Raw genomic sequence first — 24,522 nt, forward strand, 5'->3', positions numbered from 1 at the left:
TTGACTACATTCAGTTGGAGGTCTCCTGAGACCGGGCCTGCTGAGACAGCTCTGAAAGCTGGTCGTGTCTCTCCATGTGGTCTTTCATTCCCACGAAGGCCACGCTGGGCATTTTCACAGGGTGAAAGCAACATTCCAGGAGGTAATCCCAAACAGGCATCGCATTTTCTGATGTCCTCCTGGCAAGGCCATTCACATGACCCAGGCCAGGGTCCCTGTGGAGGCAACTTCACAAGAACATTAGCATCTGGAGGCATGATTCATTGAGCGGGCAGCTGTGGTAAGTCTACCACATTTAATGTGGTTTAAATTCGCATTTCTCTTATTGTAAATGAATTTGAGGAAATGGAACATCTTTTCACATGTTTAGCAGCAGTTTTTTCCCTTTTCTATTAAATGTCTAATATATCTTTAGCCAATCTTACTTCTCCATAGTTTTATTGGTCTTTTTCTTCTAGATTTTCAGGAATTTCCTATATAGTAGGGATATTGGTCACTTTTCTATGGCCTGAGCTAGAGATATTTTACCTTTTTCAAAAACACAATGGCTTAAAAAAAATGGCCTATGGTGACATGGTACTGGTGGATCTTCTTCATTTTATGCAGGCATTACAAATTTTTTTACATTTTTGAGGAATTTTGTGTGATGCTACATCAGTACCTTTTATATTACCAATTATTGCATTAATTGGATTTTTCCAAACTAATTTTTTTAGACTTTCCTGTGGTATTTGGTTTTGATTTTTAATTGATCCATTATGATGTTTTTCTGGTTAATAGTCTTTATGTTAACATGGTTGTCTTTTCTACATTTTTATAAAGCATCTTTCTGCTATGCCAACTTTATTTTAATTGCTAGTTGTTAAATTAGGTTGATTTTCAGGTAGTTAGCTATTTGTTGGCATTTCCTGGAGTGTGGGGAGATGGCAGGGAGGCTGACAGAAGAGCCATCCTGACAATATCACTGATTCAGACTGTTTCCCGCATGTATGGCTTTTCTACGTGATTCATTGAATCCTTCTGGCAAATAAAAAAATACGACATGTGTATTTCAAAACAATCTTTCTCCAAAAGGAAATGTATTTTTTGGTACTTTCTGAGATCTATCGTTGCTTGGTCCTTTTACCACTACTTGGCTTTGTCTCTTCACCTATTCGTGTGTAACTGGCTTCTTTCTCAGCTGCCTTTTTTAGGCTTCACACACAGCATCTATGCTCCAAGTTTCAGTGAAATGAAGTTTATGGAGATTTTTCTTTCATTTCCCCTTTTACATGTATTAAGTTTTGGCATGATGTTTCTTGCCATAAGGAAATTTATAATAGAAGTTTTAGTCTTACGGAAAATAATTTTGGAAAAACTCTTATTATATAAGTAAGCAACAACTACATTTCTGCAAAATTAAATAGGGAAGACTCCTGAAGATAGTTCTGAAAGAGCATGAACTGAGAAACTTCTGGAAAGAAAAGTGTTTTGGAATTCAACAGGCTTGGGTTCATATGGACCCTCATCTAATTACTAGCTGATTTTTATCAGAGGCAACTTACTATAAAATTCTAAGCTTCAGTTTCCTCATTTGTAACATGATACTAATAATGTTTCTTCAGCGTGTTCTTAGGAGGATTGAATGCGATATATTTTTAAGTGATATAGCCATAGATTATTCTTAACAGGTGTTAGATCTCTTTTCTATCACATATTAAAAATAATTATTTGATATAAGCAGAGTAATAGAACAATGGCTGGGAATAAACAAGTTTAAAATCACCAAATATGTAGAAAAATTTTGACATATTGTAGCCGGTTCTCAAAAGTTGCAGAGAAGAAGACTTTTACCTAAATAGTTGGAAAATGCTCATTATTGCTGAAAAACGTTGAACCTTACCTCCCACTTAATAGCAAAATATGTTATGTGTTGATGGTTTATTTTATGTGTCAACTTGGCTAGGCTAGGTGAACAGTTAATTGGTCTCACAACTGTCTAGATGTTGCTGTGAAGGTATTTTTAGGTGTGATTAACATTTTGTTTTCTTCCCCCCCAAGTTTAATTGAGAAATAATTGACATGTATCACTGTGAATTTAAGGTGTGCAGAATGATGGTTTGATTTAATATATTGTGAAATGATGATCACAATAGGTTTCGTTAACATTTATCATCTCATATAGACACAATAAAGAAAAGAAAAAAAATTCTCCTTGTGAGACACTTAGGATCTACTCACTTATCAACTTTCCAGTGTATCACACAGCAGTGTTAACTATCGTCACCGTGCTGTACATGACATCCCTGGTACTTTTTAATCTTATAACTGGAAGTTTGTAGCTTTTGACCAACTTTCTCCAATTTTCCCACCTCCTCTCCCTTGTCTCTGGGAACCACAAATCTGATCTCTTTTTCAATAAGTTTGGTGTTCTTTGTTTTTGTTTTTTTAAGTCCATATAAGTAAGATCATACAGTATTTGTCTTTCTCTCTCTGACTTTCTTCACTTAGCATAATGCCCTCAAAGCCCATCCATGTTGTCACAAATGGTATAACTTCCTCATTTTTTACGGCTGAACAGTATTCCATTGTATGTGTGTGTGTGTGTGTGTGTGTGTGTGTGTATGTATGTATGTGTATATATATCTCACAACTTCTTTATTCATTCATCCATCCATAGACACTTAGGTGGCTTTCCTGTCTTGGCTATATAAATAATGCTGCTATGAACATGGGGGTGCAGATATCTTTTCAAGTTAGTGTTTTTATTTCCCTTGGATATATACCCAGAAGTGGAATTGCTGGATCTTAAGATAGTTCTATTTTTAATTTTTTGAGGAGCCTTCATATCGTTTTCCATAGTGGATACACCAATTTACATTCCCATGTGCTCTGCAAATGGAGAAAGCTGTGGGCTGTGCTCTCTTTTCAATTGTCACTCTAAGCAGAGCTGTTGGACGGGCTAGCAGCTTTCCACATGCTTTGGTTAGGTCCCCTATTTGAGTAGGTTGAAGGCTGCATTCATCAATGAGCGGGAATGTAAATTAATTTTCCTTTCCAGGCACAGCAGGAGAAGCAGCTCGTAAGCCAGTAAAGCCCTTTGTTGTCTGAACTTAAGCTGCCTGTACCCCAAGTTCCCTGCCCAAATAGGGCTACTGGCTTTGCTCTGTAGACTGTCAGTCTTGGCTTGAGCATTGTCATCTTATACAGCTTCCTGGGCAGATGCTGCCAGGAGACACTCTCCACAGCAGGTGGCGCTATTTCTCGGTTTCCTCACCTGGATGGGACGAGGAAAGTCCACTCTAGGCCTCACCCAATATTAAAAATAGGCCTTTCAGTGGGAGGGGTCAGGAGCTACCCCCTTCCTCAGCTATGAATTGATCCCCCTGCCTGAGTGTAACAGTGGAACCCTCCATGCCTGGTACGGAGTTTGCTCTGGGGGCGATCAACCCCGCCCACCTAGTTCTAGCTTTGCCAGAGAAACAGAACAGAATATATGTGTATATATATATTATATATATTATGTATATATATAATATATATATTATATTATATATATATGGAGAGAGAGAGAGATTTTAAGGACTTGGCTCTTGGCTCATGTTACTGTGGGTAAATCTGAAACTCTCAGTACATTAGGCAGGCTGGAAATTTTGGCAAGAGTCAATATTGAAAGGGTGCAGACTATACCACCTCAAAATATGCTTCTTTGGCACAATAATTATCTTGAGCTGGTTATTTTTAAGAAACAGGCACAGGAAAAGCTCTGAGAACCAAGCAGAAGTTACCCTTCTGTAAGAGACATTAACATTTATAAGGGAAATCTTCTTTTTAAGGGCATCTATCTCTCTGTACCATGAAGAAGAGGATGATCAAATTTCTAGAAACTCTTATCAATCAAAAGGCAGGGACTTGAATCTGCATAACAACCACAGCCTTATTTACTGTGATTTGCCTGATAAATTCTCGTAACTGGCCTTCTCCCCCACTCCAACACTTTCTTTGTCTTTAGCTGAAGATGATGTTTAAGGTGATGGAATCGGTCATTTGGGGGAGTTACTCAGTTTCCTAGATATCTCCCATGTATAAAGGATGCACACATGTGATTAAACTTTTGTTTGTTTTTCTCCTGTGAATCTATCTGCCTCTTATTACGGGGAGGATCTCAGCTAAGAAACTAGAATGATAGAAGGAAAATTATTTTTCCTCCCCTACAATTTGGCGACCCATTATGGGACTTGCTAAGACACCATATTCACTCAGAGCCTGCAGGCGGGATCCTGGGAAACTGGCAGAAGCTGGCATAAGATAAGAATTCTTACCAAAGTCAGCTCTCCTGGATCTCCCTCTGTAGTGCTCAGTTGAGAGAGGAAGGTAAAACTTTAATCTTGTCTTTTCCTTTCCAAATGCAGATTGGGAGAAGAAAATATTTGTGTCAGCTAGTTCTGTGGGCATAGCTACACTGGTAAGGATTTGTCATGACTATTCTTGTTTTCTATTGATCTTTTTTCCTCACAAAGATGGTCATTTTTTTTTTCTCCCTGTCTTTTGTGCTGTTCATTGTAAGGAGGAGAACTGCAGGCCAGATGAGGTTTTACTTTTCCCTTATTCCATGCCTTGAGAGCTTGGCTTTGTGACCAGTGAGAATATTCTCTCTGGTCTCTGCCAGCCAGAAGATGCATGTGTTGGTGTGCATCTGGTAGACAGCCAAGTAGACTGTGGATTTGGGAAGCAGCATTCTCTTTGCCCCACTAGCCAGCTCTCAGGACAGTTTGTTGTAAGGGGTTTCAATCCATAGGGGGTTTTATTGTCTTGTTAGTGCTGGAAAAGTTCCATTCCAGTAGCACCTGCCTGATGCCACAGATTAGTGGTACCATAACTAGAGGTGCCTCGTGTTCTTGTGGGAAACCAGAAACACTGTTTTCTCATGTTCTCATGGGAAACTGGGGACACTATTTCCACGACACCATTCTTACTGCCTGTGACAATGAAAGTCTTTGCTCTTACAGGCTAACTTTGTGAGTGAACTTTCTGGATCTTGTGTAGGCTGCATCTTTTGGGATACCTCTTGCATCCATGGTTAAGCCATAAAAAGGCTTAGTGGTTTGAATCAATACTGAGATTAATATAAGATCCTACTCATCAATGGCCAGATGTTGGAACCTTTGAATTGGAAATACATCTATATTTGAAAAAAAATTTAGAGAATTCTCATCCTAAGCAACTGTCTTACTTGTACCTATGGAAAGATTAAATTGAAAAGAAGACACAAAGGAGCATGGTAGCTAACCTTAGAGATTCCCTTAACAAGATGAAATTAGAAAGCCCTTTTTGTCTCCACTATAGTCTCTAAATGTAGAGAAGAGCTACTAAATCAGTGGCCATTCACAACTCACAGGGACCCCCACTTACAGGGACCTTGACTGCTTCTAAAGAATGTTCTTTCTGCCCATGTTTGTACTATAGTTATCAGACAAGCCAGACAGTTCACTGGGGACCTCCTTCAAAGAGGAAACAGATGACTATAATTTCTCCCAGGCCTTCCTACAAATGATCAGAAAATGAATCACCTGAAAACCAATGTTCAGGACTGACTGAAGGAATAGTAGAGACTTTTCCCCTAAGGTGAATTGGTCTGAGGTTGAATTGTACAGTCAGAAAGAGGAGAGCATTCAAAGGTCTCTGCTGAATGCTTTATACAGATGTTATAAAGCCATACCTCATTAAACCCTGAAGCTCTAGAACATAGAAATCTTTTGATTTCCACTTTAGTTGAAAGTCTTCTCCTTGATATAAAGAAGCAAGTTGAAGATAATGTAGTTGGATGGGCAAGTCAGTCCCTTGATATCATTCAGGCTGCAATCCAATTACTTGAGGAATTAAAAGCAACTGTATTTTCTTACAAATCTTTACAAAATCAGAAATGTAGCTGTAGAAGTAAAGCCCACCTATCCTTTTACCAATCCCAAACCCTTTCCTGTTCCCCTCAATGCTCATAAAGTATCAGGACATTGTAAACAGAATTGCATTGCACTTAAGAAAGGGAAGGAAACATTTAAATAGTAATTACTCTAGACCTCTGATTATTTGCAAATATACCCTTAAAACTCCGAGGAGAAAACTTGGATAATATTTTTGTGCCTTTTTGATATAGATTTTCTATTCCATTTTCTCTGGGACCTAAGAGTCACTTCTTTCAAATGTAAACTTTAGGGAAATGATTCTCATGAGAAAAATAAAAGAGCTTTTTGGGAATTGGGCTAATGAAAAATCTTGCGTCTTCTCAACAATCATTAAGAAAAAAGCTTTGGCCATCTGTGTGGGTAAAATGCCAGAAACACAATTTGGACCCAACTGTTACATATATAAACTAGTGAGTTTTGTATTATTGTACCTGATTCATGGCTAAAACTTTGGAATGATACTTATAAGGTCTCTATTTGCATCTATCTGAATGACTGTCTGTGTCTATATTTGTATGTTATCTACATATGATATTTTTCTACTTTTGGATGGTATTGCCAAAATTAATTTGCAAAAAACTCTATGTAATTGGCTTAAAAACAAGCACTTATTAAATTAAGTATTTCTAAGCTCAGAAATATAGAAACTAACCCAAATATTTTTCAAGTTAATGTCATCTGAGATGATCTTTGATAAATAAAGCTTAAGTTTGTCAGTTTAATTTAAATAGACATTTCATAGTTACTAGCATTAAATATAATGCACACAACTTTTATTCTATCTGGGTTTACTAGTCAGATAAATTCATGTTATTGAAGCTGAATCCAGTCTCTGTACCTCAACACTGAGTTAATTCTCAGAGACAGAGTTTCGGGTGAAGTGGAAAAGAATAGCTTTATTGCTTTGCCAGGCAAAAGGGGCCACAGCGGGCTAATGCCCTCAAAACTTTGTGTCCTGACCTGGAGGGGATAGTGAGGAGTTTTATAGTAATGGGTCAAAGCGGGCGTGATAAGCTCATGGGCATTCTTCTGATTGGTCGGTGGTGAGGTAATTGGGAGTCAGTATCATCAACCTGGTTCCAACTGGTCTGGGGTCTACATGCTTGTGGGCAGCATACAGTTAACTTCTCCCACCTGGTGGGGGTTTCAGTGTCTGCAAAACAGCTCAAAGATATTGTTACGTGTATCCCTTGAGGAGGAACCAGGACCCTGCCCCAAGGCTGCACTATTTTATCTTGGCTGCTCCTCCCTTGTCTCTGCATCCCCTCCCTTCCCTGATCAGCAACTGTTTGAACCTGCCCTTTGGAACTCAGGGAAGGTCAGGGAGGCTGAATGAAGCCTATTTCCTGTAATCAAGAAATGGGGGACACAGAAAGGCTTTTGTGCCCAGGAGCCCACAGGGTCCTGCTTGGTATCATTATCTCTGTTACAAAATTTGTCAGAGAGAAAGATAGCTTGGGATGAGGGCTGACATTGTCTAATATCTGATAAAGTTTTCATGAGTATTCTAAGCATAATTGTTGGAAGCAAGTGATTTAGACAGATGTAAGTGGAATAAGGTTTTGTATGTAAACTTTTCAACAAATGATTATGTTTTATGGTATGTCTACTTAAAAAGCTTTCCAAATCTCTTTGATAACTTGAAACTTTAGAGTTTTGCTAAGTTAAGTTAAATTAAATGATGGAGATTCATTGGATATCTAGGTCATTACCAGCTAAGATAAAATAATGAAACATTACTGAACATAGGTTTATCTACTTTTGGCTTTTTATTATAGAGGAACTAAGGACATGTGGGTTTGTTAGTAAACATGTCCTGTGCCACACTGAAAGGTTGTACTATGATGAAGCATAGGTTTCTAGAAATTATGAAATATATCTACAAATTTCTAATATAAAGAATGTTGGTGTAACAGTTCACAATTGCTTCTTAGTTTCCACTAGAAATTAAAGGTTTTAGGGATTAATAATTCTTTTTTATATTATTCAGGTATAGTTACTTACAATATTATATTAGTAAAGGTGTATAACATAGTGGTTTGATATTTTTATAGATTACATACCATAAAAATTATTGTATTATTATTGACTATATTCCCTTTGCTGTACATTACATACCTGTTATTTATTTTATAACTGGTAGTTTGTACCTCTTAATTCCCTTCATCTATTTTGCTTAAGGGTTAGTAATTCTAATTAGTATATGTAATTAAAACTACTAGAAATAATAAGTGAAGCAACTCTGCATGCAAGGAAAACAGAATATGTTTGGGGGTAAGAAAAGGTATGAGATATGGAAATGTATTTTTGTTAAGTGAAATGAAAGTAATTTTGTCCTACAGTAAAACTAGTTATTTCAGAATCGAAAAGAGGAGAATAAAAGACAAACTAAATATGCTGGGGTCGGGGAGAGAGAGAAAGAAAGAGAGAGAGAGAGAGGGAGAGAGAATCTTTCCTATGTGATCAAGTTGACAAAAAATGAATGAATTTATTATAAGTTTTTTAAAATAAGCTTTAATATCAATAGTGTACTTATGTAAAACTAAAACTTGATTTTTAAAATATGCTATAATAACAAAGTTTTATTGGATTATTGTTCTGCTCTTGAAAAAGGATTATAAAAGGTTTTTCTTTACCTTTGAAGTAATCTGTCTAAAAAGCAAAACCTTTTTTTTTTTATCTTTGTGTTGTATTTATTATCAGATCTTTGACAATTTAAGAAAACTGAGTCAATATTAAGAGCTAAATTTTTCTCACAACTATGTAACTTTTTGTATTTTCCTTTGAAAACTTATTGTCATTAAATATTGCTTTATAATGATGTGTGATCCTTTTTAGTGAAGTGCCCAAAACTGTTGATATTTTTGACAAACTCCCAAAATCAAATTTTAAATAAATTCTTGTTGATACTGAATTAATTTGGGATTTTCCATAGGGCCCCTAGGACATCTCAAAAGATTTGTCCTCTCTTCTTATTAAAAAAAAATAAAAAGAGAGAGATAGAGATTAACTAATTAGGCTTATTTGCTGTATTAAATTATATGGAAATCATTGTCAAATAAGAAGTAATACTAAGCTTTCTTTACATTGTATTTTTATTGGTATATATTATGTGTTCCAGAAATTGGATGGAATACCTAAAATTCATATACATCCTGGTATAATGTTATCAGTCATAATTCTATTTATTATCTTGAAATGTGTGTCACAGAAATAAGCAAATTTCTTTGTCAATTGCATTGTAATAAACTCTAATCAGATTTTAACCATGGGCATTTTAAAGTGTTTTTGTTATTTACAGATGTTTTGTTTTATTCAGATGTTTTTGCAAAAGTGATTCATGTTCAGAGAGATTCATGGAAAGGACTCTGACAAGTACCCTAGAATACAGGTTTCTGAAAATTTTAAGATCATAAAATTGGACTGGGTAAGAAACTTATAGCACGCTAAGGGAAAAACTGGATTCATAAAATTTCTAACAGAAGATCAAGATCAACAAGAATTAATTACATGGGATTGAATAAACTGATGAGCATGACTCTAATACATATGAGTTTAATTTAAACCATTGCTGGTTCTTTCATGTTTTGTTTTTCCCGATTTAAGGAAACTTTCTCTTAAGCTATAACTGACAGCAATTTGGTAAAGTTTATCTTTGTGAACTAAGATAAAACATTTAATTTTTCTCCCTGCCTGATCCCTCCAGAATGTGGAAACGCTTAGTATTCTTATTTTGATGGCAATATAGTTATTTGCATAAGTCCAATAAGAATTTGTCCTCTTGTAACAGGACACATTTGGAAACACAGGTTATATTTCCAAGGCTTTGACTGGAATGTTGTATTTGAGAATGATGTGCATAGACTTAGATATGACCCGACAGTTTTAAGGAACTCAGGTTGACTTTCTCGATCCAATAAAGCCTCTTGGGAAAACAGCCTGATATCTTGTTTACAGGGTTCATGGCAGCCTTACTAGTTGAGTAAAGAAGGTCACTTATTGGCAGGCCCAGGAACCTTGGGACATTTTGTGGACCTAAATAAGAGAGGAATTCACCCAAATCCATAAGTATTGTAGGCAAAATCAGACGGTAAGCCTTGGCTTGGCTTAGCTTCCTAGCTTTGAGCACTTTTAAAAGTTCAGTCTGAGATTCCTTGTAAAAAGTTCCAGCAAAGCAGATTTGAAAGAGCCTATATGGGTCAATCCCAATCTTCCAATGTATTCCTCCCCCCTTACCAACCCAACCCCACTCCGTCCCCCCTGGTAACCATAACTTTATTTTCTACATCTGTAACTCTATTTCGGTTTTATAGATAAGTTCATGTGTAGCATTTCTAGATTCCACATTTATGTAATATCATATGACATTTGTCTTTCTCTGTCTGACTTACTTCACTTAGTATGACAATCTCTAGGTCCATCGAGGTTGCTGCAAATGGCACAGTTGCATTCCTTCTTATGGCTGAGTAATATTCCATTGTATATCTATACCACATCTTCTTTATCCATTCCTCTGTTGATGGACATTTAGGTTGCTTCCATGTCCTGGCTATTGTGAATAGTGCTGCTATGAACATTGGGGTGCATGCATCTTTTCGAATTATGGTTTTCTCCAGATATACGCCCAGGAGTGGGATTGCTGAATCATATGGTAGCTCTATTTTTAGTTTTTTAAGGAACCTCTATACCGTTTTCCGTAGTGGCTCTACCAGTTTTCATTCCCACCAACAGTGTAGGAGGGTTCCCTTTTCTCCACACCCTCTCCAGCATTTATTGTTTGTAGATTTTTTGATGAATGCCATTCTGACTGGTGTGAGGTGATACCTCATTGTAGTTTTGATTTGCATTGCTCTAATAATTAGTGATGTTGAGCATCTTTTCATGTGCTTTTTAACCGTCTGTATGTCTTCTTTGGAGAAATGTCTATTTAGATCTTCCACCCATTTATTGGATTGGGTTTTTTTTTTTTTTTTGATATTGAGCTGCATGAGCTGTTTGTGTATTTTGGAGATTAATCCTTTGTCGACTACTCTGTGTGCAAATATTTTCTCCCATTCTGAGGGTTTTATTTTCATTTTATTTATGGTTTCCTACTACTATATATAAAATAGATAACTAATAAGGACCTACTCTATAGAACAGGGAACTCTACTCAATACTATGTAATGGCCTGTATGGGAAAAGAATCTAAAAAAGAGTGGATATATGTATTTGTATGACAGATTCACTTTGTTGTACACCGGAAACTAATACAACATTGTAAATCAATTATACCCCAATAAAAAATTTAAAAAAAAGAGCCTATATGGTTGATAGCTATTCTTGCTGTGCTTATGTAAATAAGCAGGTCAAGTTTATTGAAACTAGACATAATTTGCACACAAATTTGGTAGAAATGGGGGTCATTGTAGAGAGAAAAATTGTGTTTGCCCCTTTGTAGATATTAGATTCTCATGCTGTCTTTGAAGTTTTGTTTTCTACCTGTAAACTGGACTGGGTACTGAATTCTAGTTTCCTTAAACATCTGGCTATGAATCTCCAAACTAACATTTCCTATTTTCTCCCATCCTTTTGTCTTGGAATCACTAAGAACAAAAACTGCCCTTTTCCCTGAAGCCTTGCAAATTGAATGGGAGTGGCTTGATATAAACTTCAGAGATATCATCACATTAGCTCATTTTTAGACAATCCTCATGCCTGTTGCTACGTGGGCCACTCAGAAAGTTTACCTGAACACATGATAACATCATCAGAGACATCAAAAGATGGTCTGATCCTAACATCTAGAAATCTTTTGGACTGGCTGTCCTCAGGACTCAGATTAGGTGTATAGCCTGTCCCAACAATTAACTTTTCTCTTTCTTTTGTTTCCATGGAAATGCCTCTTATTAAATTCCTCATTGCTCACATCATAGAGGCCTAAATTGGAAAGCTCACCTGCAAGACTACCTCCTGAAATGAGAGACACACTGCTTAACTGGAATGACCTACTCTCAGGACTGAGAGACTGGTTCAATGAGATATGGAGCATCTATCAACTTGGTTCTGGATTGTGAAAGTCTTTATTGAAAATTTCAAAGGTGGGAACTGAAAAGGAGCTGAATATACCACCCTAGACTATGTCTTTTTGGCATAAGGCTTACTTTGAGCTGGTTATTTTTAAGAAACAGCAAGCATAGGAAAAGCTCTGAAAATTGAGAAGTTACTCTTCTGTAAGAGACATTTACATATATAATGGGAATCTCCCTTTTTAAGGGTGTCTCCCTCTCTGTACCAGGAAGAGGAGGATGACCAAATCACTAGAATTTTATCAATAGAGAAGGAACTGTGTTAAGTTTGCATAAAAACCATACCTTCATTTGCTGTGCTTTGCTGGATATCCTCGCATAAGTGGCTACCCCCTCCCCAACATCTTTTGTCTTTAGCTGAAGATGATATTTAAGGTGGTGGCTTGGGCTATTTTAGAGAGTTAATTGGTTTTCTTAGGTATCTCTCATGTATGCAAGAGGAATACATGTTATTAAACTTCTGTTTGTTTTTCTCCTGTTAATCTGTCTTTTATTACTAGGGGCTCTCAGCCAAGAACCTAGAATGGTACAGGGAAAATTATTTTTCCTTCCCTACAATATTGCAGTTTTGAGTCTGAAAGCTGGAAAATTAGGCAGAATTTCTAGGTTACAGTCTGGAGGCAGAATGCCTTGTTTTTGGGGATCTAAGGCTTTGCTCTTAGGGCCTGATTGGATGAAGTCTGTGAACATCCTGGAGGATAATCTGCTTTACACAAAGTCTACAGATTTAAATGTTATTGGGGGATAAAGTCACCAAGACAGCAACATAGATTGTTCGTGATTCACTTCCCTTCACAAGAAGAACAACTAACAACTATTCCTGAACTGCTGAGAGAATCCTAGAACACAGAGGCGAGGATGAAGCAAACCCTTGCACCACAGAGACAAAACAGATTGCGTTAAAAGAGTAAGAGAAGTGACTACACACTGACCACATTGCCCCTCTCCAGGCCATGCAATCCATGTTGAGTGGTCTCCCATGAGGCTCTGGTTCTTCCAGTGGGCAAAGAGAGCCCAGGGAGACCACCAGCACCTCCAGCATTGTGTCACTCCATGGGAGCCCCTACTCTGGTCTTGCTTAACAGTAATGACAGGGGAATCTGTGGGCTCAACTACTGGAATCAGACTCTGATGCAGATGGGGAAGGGACTTATAACAACCAGCACACGAATCTCAGCAAACCGAATTCATACCAGCAGTGCTCAAGTAGTAATAACAACCAGCAACTTTGTTCATCTAGAGAATCAAGTTGGTGGCACATTCTAACCAGGGAACTCACTGAGGTGCAGATCTTCCTGACACTGGTCCTCAAACAGTTTTGCTGGCCCTAGAGCCTGGCTTCCCCATGCCATAGCCCCACTCACTGTGGAGAGAGTATCTACTTCCCCATGTGGCTAGAGGGGCTGGCCAGAGCACCAGGAAGCTGTATAGCCCAGCAACACTCAAGCTGAGAGCCTGGCAGGTGAAGCTGATCACTCAGAAAGCAAAGCCAGTATTGGGTGTGGAGGGTTCCCCTACTGTGCTCAGGCAGGCGGAATAATTCATAGCCAAGGCTGAGGTTAGCTCCCAGCCCCTTCCAATGAGAAAGTCTGATTGAAGACAATTGACCTCTCCCTATCTTGCCCAAGCACATGAACTGAAACATAACTCCACCCACTTTGACCAGGGGGACCCCATTGGACCAAAAGGACTGGTAAGAGTGTCTGGAAGCTGTGTAACCAGCAATACTCCAACTGAGAGGTGGGTAGGCAGAGTTTGTCACCTCCAGAGCAAAACAAGTACTGGGTGTAGAGGGTTCCCTTGCTATGTCCAGGCAGGGGGACTGAGTCATAGCTCAAGCTGAGGGTAGCTGCAGCTCCTCCAACCAGAAACCCGTTTGGGAAAAATCGGGAGAGACTTGGAGTGGCCCTTCCCCATCCAGCCAAGGCAAGGGAACTAAGACGCAGCCCAACCTGTTGTGGAGAGTGTCTCTCAGCCCTATCTGACAGAAAGGAATGGAAAGAACACTGGAAGCTGTATGAATCAGCAACACTCAAGTGAAGAGGTGAGCAGGCAGGGTTGATGGTCTGAAGAGCAGAGCCAGTGGTCCTGCTCAGCCAAGAAACATGGGGTGCAAGGTGGCTTGAGTTATGACAACATCAAAAAGACTTTTATTAGCTTAGAGTTGCTTCCATCACTGCACACACACAGGGAAACTAATTTGTACCCCTGCTCATTGCTGAATGCAGCCTTCAGCCTGCTCGACCAAGATGCTTAAACAAACCATGTAGGAAGTGGTATAGCCTATCCAACAGCCCTGCTTACAGTGACACTTGAAAAGAGAGCACAGCCCATGGCTCTCCACATTTGCAGAGTAAAACCAGTGACTTCACCTGACCAGGAAATTCAGTGCACACTCTTGCCTGATATAGTTGGTCAAACACGAGCCATACAGGCCCAAGATCCCGTTCTTCTGCCCTGCCAGGGCAGGGAAAATAATTCATAGTCCAGTCTACTACTGAATAGAGTACTCAGCCCCAACCGTCTAAGACAGTGACCAGAGAGTCAAGGTGATCACAGAGCCCTTCCTACAGCATCACTTGTGTAGGGAACCAAGCCAGCAGTCTCACTCAGCTGTTCTCAGCCAGTACACACCCCCCATCCCAGACCTCAGAGCTCAAATAGTTGCCTCACCCCAAAAGAGACCATAATAGGAGTCTCTACCTGCCTAGAACCCAAACTGAACTGAACCTGAAAGTCTGGGAGAAGAGACCACTTACTCAGCTGTGCAGATACCATCATAAGGAATCAGGATCACAAAAAATCAGATAAATATGACACTACCAAAGAAAACTAATAAAGGGCCAATAACTGACTCTAAAGTTAAAAAGATCTATGACCTGCCAGACAAAGAATTCAGAATAATCCTTTTAAGAAAGTTTAGCAAATTGCAAGAACACGGTTATAGACAACTAAATGAAATTAGGAAAATAATGCATGAACAACCTAAGATCAACAAAGAAATGAACACCATCAAAATAACCCAAAGAGCAATTCTAAAGTTAAAAAACATAATAACTGAAATGAAGAATTCATTACACATTTTCAAAAGTAGACTCGACCATGCAGAAGGAACAGTGACCTGGAGGATAGGACATTGCAAATTATGCAGTCAGAGGAGCAAAAATAAATTAAAAAGTGAAGAAAGCCTACAGGACTTATAGGACACAATGAAAAGAAACAATATTAGTATTATGGGAATTCCAAAAGAAGAGAAACAGAAAGAGACAGAAAGTATGTTTAAAGCAATAATGGCTGAAAACTTCCTGAACCTGGGGAGAGAAATGAACATCCAGATCCATGAGGCCCAAAGGACAGCACATAGGTTGAATCTCAATAGGTCTACACTAAGACACATCATAATCAAATTGTCAAAAGTCTAGGACAAAGTAAGAAATGTCTTTTTCCATCCCTTCACTCTCAGTCTATGTGTGCCTTTAAGCCTAAAGTGAGTCTCTTGTAGCATAGCATTGAATCCTTTTTGTTTTATCCATTCAGCCATCTGTGTCTTTTGATTGGAAAATTTTGTCCGTTTATGTTTAAAGTAATTATTTATAGGTAAGAACTTAGTATTGTCATTCACCTATATGTGGAATCTAAAATAGAAACAAACAAAAACCCCACATCAAATTCACAGCAAAAGAGATCAGATTTGAGGAAAGCTTTGGGGGAAGAGGGATTTGAAGGAAACTAGTTAAAAGGTACAAACTTTCAGTTATAAGATCAATAAGTACTAGGGTTATAATGTACAACATTGTATACAGTTAATGCTGCTGTATGATTTATAGGAAAAACATTAATATTGTATCTATATGAGATGATGAATGTTACCTAAACCTATTGTGGTAATCATTTTACAATATATGTAAATCGAATGTTTATATCTTACACCTTAAACTATACAATAGTGTAAGGCAATTATTTCTTAATAAAACTGCAAAAAATATGTTAAAAACATTAACCAAATGACATTTCCATCTGTGTATGCAACAGTCTGCCAACTGCAGTGTTTCTGGTGGAAGATGTTCCCTTTTAACTATGATCTAGGATGGAGTTCTGCTGTTTGTTGGCAAAGGGAGGACCATTCATCTAGGTCTAGCAGTTTTACTAAGAGTATTTGTTGTAAACAATGGTTCTTTCAAGAGGTGTGTGGCTGGATTACTGGCACTCCCAAGAAAATAATAGAGGACTAACTTTCTCATCTGCTCTAGAACCTGCCAGGTATGCATACAGCAACAGAAAAGCATTTCCTTTTCCATGGCTCTACCCTTGAGTAGGTGACCCCTCCAGTTAAAGTCTCATCATCTCAGATTGTCGATGAAAAACTTGGATGATCATTAGAAATATGTGGGCAATATTTTTGAAACTGTAAGTTATTGATAACCTCCCTGAGAAATTCTTATTCACAAAATCTACAGTGGAGGTTGACAACACACACACATTCTAAGAAAAGTATTCCCCCAATGAATCTGATCATCAGACAGATTTTAATAGCAATAATGTAGGAGCTGCAAGAAGCAAGTGATAGGACAAATAATAACAGATACCTAAATTCGTAAGGCTCTCAGCCTTGAAAACAGTCCTCTCTACCCAAGAGCCCCTCTGTTAGCAGATCTCTCCTTGTGCTGCCACCAAATTTCCAGATTGTCAAACTTGACAGGGAGAGATTCATGTCTAATTAGTCCTTGACTGTCTTCCAAAGCAGAAGATGACTACAACCCCAGCTCTAAACAGCAGACTATGTGTTCATTTCATTCATCCAGTATGTGACTAAGACTTAAGTGTTTCCATGGGGGCCCGGTGGGGAAGAAAAAAGCTTGGCTGCAAACTATAAAATTAATTCTCTTTGAGCCATGAAGCTCCCTGTCTGGGATATTTCACCCTTTGTCAGCCAGCTGAAATGATTTTGATATTCCCTTTTTGGCAATGATAATCCAGAAGGAAAGGAAGTTTTTTCTTTCCCTTTTTCATGATACTCTCCTTTGTGTGATTTTGTTCTCCCAGACAAGGGTAGACTGTCTTGACCATGCACAGAAACTCCCAATATCCTGCCAGCTGCTTGTAATTTTAGGACCTCTTAATCTCTAAAAATGTAATGTTTACAAATTCTATTGGCAGAGACAGTACTCTGGAATGTTCAGGGTGTATGTGTGTACCCTCTGCAGCTGGGTGTGAACCAGATGTAAAAAAGAATGTATTATCCCCTTTTGGTACAGGAGGCAGACTCGGCCTGAGGTCAAACATGCAACTAGGAATAAATTTCTTTAGGTGTCACTTCTCTACTGTCCAAATACCCTGGGTTGATCCTGTAAGACCATATCCGCCAATCCTGTAATCCCTTCCTGGCTAATCGCATTTTGGCAGGAGACCTTTATCAACTATTCATAAATCACACCTACAGACTTCAAGTCCTATTCTCAGGAATGGAAAGAACATTGAAGCCAATGCTCAACTGTGCACCTCTGTGATGGATGCGGTCCGGGGGAAAAACTAGGTGTTCAGCATTGTTAGTTGCCTGTGGGTTTGTGCTTTAGCCCCTCTGGCATAGTGCAAGGTTCAGAGAAGCAGTCAATAAATGTTCACTGAATGGAGGAACATGTTTGCATTCAGACCAAAGTCCTCTGGAAACAGTGCTTTAATCACGGAGAATAACTGGTTATTCTCGAGGTTTTCATCTGGCTCTAATTCTTTTTTTTTAATGTTTTAAATTTATTTATTTATTTATTTATTTTTTTGACTGCGTTGGGTCTTCATTGCTGCGTGCAGGCTTTCTCTAGTTGCGGCGAGTGGGGGCTACTCTTCGTTGTGTTGCGGTGGCTTCTCTTGTTGCAGAGCACAAGCTCTAGGCACATGGGCTTCAGTAGTTGCAGCCCGTGGGCTCAGTAGTTGTGGCACATGGGCCCTAGAGTGCATGGGCTTCAGTAGTTGTGACACGCAGGCTCAGTAGTTGTGGCTCATGGGCTCTAGAGCACAGGCTCAGTAGTTGTGGCACACGGGCTTAGCTGCTCCATGGCATGTGGGATCTTCCCGGACCAGGGGTTGAACCCATGTCCCCTGCATTGGCAGGTGGATTCTTAACCACTGCGCCACCAGGGAAGTCACCATCTGGCTCTAATTAAAATATGACTTCTCATCCTGCTTATGCTTTACGTATCCTCAGTAACTGGAGCTCAAATAGAAACAGTGAATTTTCAGTAAAGTGGCAGAATAGAGCCAAATTTTATCTGCATGGGCTACAGACTCCTTGAGAGGAAACCACCCCTGGAATGAAAGTAGGGGTTGAAAAAGGTAGAGAAAGGAGAGCAGAATAAGTCCAAGAAGATCAGAATTTGGGCAACTTTTCAATACAACTTTGGAGAACTCTCCACACATTTCAACCTCAAGAAGGCACTGAGAGGACCCAAGAGAAAAATATGTTCTAATGGGTTAAAAACAATTTCAAATAAATTCTAGAGTTATTCTTCCCAAAATAATAGTGTTTGAGCCTCAGTTACATAAGAACTCATTTTTGTCTCCCTGTGAACAGGCCCACATTACGTACCCAACTCTATCTCCATGACTTACTAACAAAGCAATATTCTCTGCAGATGATTCTTCTCTACCCTACTAGGCCCATTTATTTGGCAAAACTCACCTTCATCACTGAATCTCTCCCTCCCTTCCTTCACTTATTGAGACTTCATTCATTCTTCAAGATCTCAGCCCTAGTTTGATTTTAAATCAAGTCCTTCTAACAGCTCTGGCCCTTTCTTTACTATTTTTTTCACCTCCTGTCTTTGTGTACTTTCTGTTTCACCACTTATGACTATTTCCTATTGTTTTGTAACTATTTTAAATGCATTTTAAATTATCAAGTAACTTGAGAAATTTTTGAGCGCAAGATTCCTGTCTTAAATATTATCATAGATAGCAAAAGAACATAATCAGTGCTTCATAAAGACTTCTTGAATTGGACAGTATCAAATTGATCATTTCAGCTCCTAAATCTCATAGCCAATCAAAATCATTACAAAACTCATGCATTAACATCATTTAGGGAGCAGGGCAGAGGACCATCTTTGTTTTACATGTCTCTGACTTTGGGCCTGTGTGAGCAGGTCTTTTTCTGAGATTCCACAGGCCCCAGGGGACAATCATACACCCACCCAAAAAAAAAAAAAAAAAAAAAAAAGGAGGAAAGGTTTCCAGTTACAAGTCTGTGTAGTCTACAGCTAAGGTGACTGCTAAGCCAAAGCTGATTTATCCAGGTTTTGATTGGTGAGGGGAGATTTATATACTTTGACATTCAGAAATCCCCTGAGAGGTCTTGTGTGAACAAATAAAAGTGTGTCTAATTATTCAATCCATGTGGCCAAATATTACATACTGGCCTCTTTTTCCTAGAAGATGTGATCTCTTTTTGAGAGAGAGATCCCACATCAACACACATCATTCTTACTATTATCTTCTATAATTACCCATTCTAATGTTGGCTAATAAAACTTACCTGATCTATAAACTATTTCTTTTTATCAGAAAATGAGGAGTGTTTGAGGTCTATCTTACACAAAGGTACTAACGTCTCTGCCAAGGATAAGCCCCACTACTTGTCCTTAGTGGGATTTGCCTAAGTTTACTGTTTTCTGGAAACAGGGGTGACCATTGATGACCTCCAAAGCTTTTCTGAAAAAGGGAGAGTGCTTTGAATCTTCTTCCAATCCATCATAATTAGAGTGGGGGAATTGAAAACATGGATTCGAGCTCCGTGTGGTTGCAGGCGTGGAAACGCTCAGGGCAGCTGCCTTGCTGCATTGACCCCATCGGCTGCGCTTCATTAGGAGAAGCATTCACCTTCTAGGGGAGTTCAGGCTGCCTGGCGCTGCCAAAGAAGACTGGCTTCCTGCACAACATCCTTTAACCCTTCCCTGGAACTGAGATGTCCCTCCCAGGTACCAGCATCTTCTCTCAGAAAGCTGGTTGAACGGAGGGGCCTCAAAGGAAGTTTTCAGCTTGAGCTTTGCCTTTGGCACCAGTGTGCAGTGCGCGGCAGCACCAGGGTGGGCAGGGAATAAGGTGGGCGTTTTTATGCGAATGGTTTGAATGGCAGTAAATGGAGATGCTAATAAGCGCATTTGATCTTGACCTCACTGCACGTCTGTGGCGGCCCGAATGACAGTTTAGCAGGGGAACCTCCCCAGAGTCCACTACAGACACCACACGCGAGTCCGTACAGAAAAAATTGGATAGAAATAAAAATAGCTGGAATACACATAACCGCTTCATTGGGCATTGCTTTGCACTTACACCTCCCTCAAATTTACTATCCTAGGTTACCTTTTTCACATTGTCTCAAATTTTCTTCCAAAGCAACTGCCTGGTTTCAAGGTTCCCATGAATTCTGCTTCCCCCCCCACCCACTTGTTTTCCCTTCAGCAGGCACACAAGGAAAAGGCTAAATAGAATTATCTTGAAATGTGTCACTATATTTAGGGGTTCTAAGGATAAGGAGACAAAGTAGCTCTAGCAGTTTGTTTTACACACTATTTTTAGTTTACCCTTTTTTCACTTCAATCTCACAGCTAAAAGTTATGTTCATCATCTACCTGGTGTATGCCAATATATCTTGGCAGAAATTTAGGTTAAAGTCTGTCGTTGTCTGAATAATTACATTTGTTGAAAGGAGACCCAAATGCTACAATGCTTAGTTACTTCCAAATACAGGGTAAGTTATCAGTGTAGGGTAGTTAGTGCTCTTATTTTATTCATGGAAACTTAAGTTGGAGTCCCAGTAGAGTCACAAGAACTGTGTTACTTTGGGAAAGTTACCTGGCTTTTCTGGGCACCAATCTGCTTATCTATAAAGTCATGAAGTTGGAGGGTGGATTGAACAAGAGAATTTTCAAGGGCCCTTCTCAATTTCACATTTTATACTTTCATGGGAAGAGAGACATCTTAAGAAATGCCTATTGTGTCATAATTTTTTAAATCAAGTTTTAACAAATGGAAGAAATATTAGAAATAGAACTCTTATAGAGAGGATATTTTCCTTGTTAATTTAATTGTTTGGTTTAAGCATCCAAGATGCAAGAAGCAAATCGTTTGCAGGGTTCATCAACGTTTGCAAAGAGTCATTGATTTTTCAGGGCAATTGCATAAGCCCAGCATTCTTGCACCTTCACAGAGCAATTGCAACAACTTCCAAACCCAATGACCTGCTTTCTCAGGTTGAAATTGATCTTCTTTCCTTTAAGAAAGTGATTCTTGAGTGAAATTTACAGTATTATTTCTTAGAGCACAAATTTTCATTCCTTAGGCGTTAGCTTATTTTATTCACCAAACAGCTGTGGGACACCAACTAAGTCCCCGGGTACTGGGAGAACTGCAAAAGTGAATAAAATCTCCTTCTAATCATCTGTAACATTAAGCCAAGAGCCACACATTGGGAGACATAATCATCCAGAAAGTTATAAATCCCCCATTGGCCTTTTATACTCTCTATTGATTACTCAGAAGAAGAATACTGAGAATAACCTGAATTGAACATGCCTTTTTACAATTCATGTGTTATACCCAAGAAGATAGGATGGACTAAAATATAATGAGCAATCTGTGTTGAAGCAATATATCAAAGTGAAAAGAGCAAAGACATTAAGGGATGTTAGGGAAGTCATCCATGTCTCTAGCCACATGTCTCCATTCAACTGTTTATCCATTTATTTATTCAAAAATATTTATGGAACACCTATTATGTGCCAAGTATCGTGCCAAGGAAGAAACTGACAAGAGCTTACATTTTAGAGTGGGGTAATGAGAGCAGGTAACGAGAGCAGGTATTATGCTAGAGAATGCTTTCTCTTATGATAGCCGGAGATGTGTGAGTACCAGGAGTCAAGGATGTCATCTTGGATGAAGGACCATATCTTTTGAGATCTGGAGTATGAGTAGAAGTATTCAGGTAAGGATCAGAGTGAGTAGTGAAGCAAAGGAGAGGAGGAGGATTGTGCCACTCGAAAGAAACAGCAAGCACCAAGGTCAAGAGAAAAGAGAAAGCAGGAAATGGAATTAATTTGGTTTTATCAAAGTGGTGACCTCCAAAGAGGGAAGGAAATGTTAGGAAATGGGGCTGTAAATGTAAGCAGAGAAAAGCTTACAGGGTCCAGTAGGGGTAGTAGGAAGAAAAAATGATGTGATTGGATCTGCATATTAAGGCAATCACTCAAAACTATAGCATAGAAAAGATATTGAACCCAATGAGACCAACTAGCAGATTGATGTTAGAACCCAAACAAGAGATGATGAAAACTTGCACTAGGAAAACATCCTTACTCTAGGGATGGTTAGAGTTTGCTGGAGTTACTACCTATACTAACAAGCCTCCTGTTCTTGGTCCCTTAGCCCGTCAGACACTCAAACTCCTAAACATAGCCTACAAGTCTCTGCATCATTCCTCTGAATATTTTTCTAGCTTCACCTTGTGCCATTCTAGTCCCCCTTTCAAAATTAATACTCCAAGCAGATTTGAGGTTATTTTAATTCTTCCATTTTTGCAATGGTTACCTGGTACTAAATCCCCTCCATTTGAAACACCTGGCATGGTTCTTGTGTTGCTGGTTGGACCTTTGATTCAGAGCTGCTTCTGAAGGGAGGGGACTGGTATTGTATGTGGCAACAAGGAATTTGTTGGGGACTTTGGCAAGAATCATTTCAGTGTAAAAGTGGGGCAGAAGTCAGACTGCTAGAGTTGAAGATATTGAACAGTGATTAAGTCCAGAATGCAAGGATAGTTATTTTCTAGAAGTTTGGCCAAGAAAGAGAGGGGAGAGAGGGCAGGTAGGACAAGGAGTTCTAGCTTTGTGTTGTCAAATACAGTAGCCAATAGTCATGTGTAGTTACTGGCCACTTGAACTGTAGTTAGTTTGAATTGAGATGTGCTGTAAGTATGAAACAAACTTAATGGATTTTAGATACTTAGCATTAACAAAGGAAATATCTCATTAATATTTTTGTGTTGATTGTATGTTGAAATAGAAATATAATAGGTTCAATAAAAGTATAATTAAAATTAATTTAATCTATTTCTTTTAAATTTTGTTTAATGTAGTTACTAGGACATTTAAAATGACATATGTGGCTTGGACAGTGCTATACTAGACTAAGATTGCAATAGCCAATAGTATCATAAGCCCTCTTTATGTGTTACAGCTTACATGGGCCTGGTTTAAAGAGGTAGACAAGACTTAAAAAATGCTATATGTACATGCATCAAAAGAAGCATGGGTTAGTCAGAAAAATGCTGATTATTCTGGTACTTATTAAAAAAGTATATAATACTCTATGCTCAGAAGACTCTTAAGAACAAATGGGATTTGTAGGAGATATGATCAGATTTGCACTAAGAAAATAACGATTGTGGCAGCATTCAAGGTAAAACTGAGAAAGAAGAAAATGAAAGCAAGATCAATTCAAGGACTTTAGCAAGAGTCCTGGAGAGAGGTGATGGAGGTCTGAATTAGGGCAGTGTTCGTGGGATCGAGAGGAGAGGAGGCTGTAATGGACATTATGAAAATAGAGTTGTCAGGAGTTGAAGGCTGGTTAAATGTTGGGGTTTAAGGAGAAGTCATACCACCTATCAGATGGGAAGTACGATGTGGAGTTAGACTGAGCACTCAGGTTTTGAAGAGGTAACATTATCTCCTTTCAAAAAATGTTTTACCTAGTGGAACCTCAATTCCTTCACCCGTAAAATAAAGATGGAAATATCTGTCACCTGATTGCTTTAAAATTACACAAGGTCATATAAGTGAATGTACTTTATAAAAATGGAACCTTTACATAAATAGTGCATTTTTCAAGGCTTCTGTTTCAGATTTACACACAGGTTTTATTCGGTGGAAATATGAATACTTCCAGAAGTGAACTTTAAATGATTAACCCTCTGTACTGTGGAAAAAAGAGACTCTTAGTTAAAGGATCTATTAGTAGACTTCCAACACTCACTCCATCCCCATAGTAAATATGTGCTGCTATGTGTGTGCTTGTGTGGCGGGGTTAGTGCGTGTGTGTTTCAAAGTGGAGGTGTAGACAGAAAGCATCACAGCTTGAAAAAGATACCCTTGACTGTTTTGCGAAAACAGTTTCTATAATTAACCCTGCTGATCTGTTTATAAACCCCAAAAAGTATAAACACACAGTTGCTTTCATTAATTTTTGATAAGCAGTAAGACGTACAAATATTTTACTTCCAAGCATATGTTGTCTGCATTTGGCTTCAGTGGCAGGCATATGCTTTGACATATGATATTCCATCTTGCACCAAATGCACATGACTCACATCTAAAACAATAGCTGAACTACAAGTGGGCATCTCACTGGCTGAGTGTTGGGCTCATTTGTATTTGGGGTTCTTCGAATAAGACTTTAAGCAGGGGAAACACACAAATACCTAAATCTGGGACAAGATTTTATGAATGTTTTTTATCTTATCCATTCTTAAA

The 24,522-nt window shown here is 38.6% G+C and overlaps 1 long non-coding RNA gene across 1 annotated transcript in view; it reads left to right on the top strand.

Moving 5' to 3' along the window:
* The first annotated feature begins 38 nt into the window (after positions 1–38).
* The window catches only part of LOC130708155 (uncharacterized), a 128,329-nt gene continuing 103,845 nt past the window's right edge, over positions 39–24,522 (top strand). Inside the window, exon 1 of the long non-coding RNA XR_009008244.1 lies at positions 39–280. This is a non-coding gene — a long non-coding RNA (uncharacterized LOC130708155). The remainder of the gene's footprint in view (positions 281–24,522) is intronic.

The sequence above is a fragment of the Balaenoptera acutorostrata genome, chromosome 4, assembly GCF_949987535.1.
Source record: "Balaenoptera acutorostrata chromosome 4, mBalAcu1.1, whole genome shotgun sequence".
NCBI classification, from domain to species: domain Eukaryota; kingdom Metazoa; phylum Chordata; class Mammalia; order Artiodactyla; family Balaenopteridae; genus Balaenoptera; species Balaenoptera acutorostrata.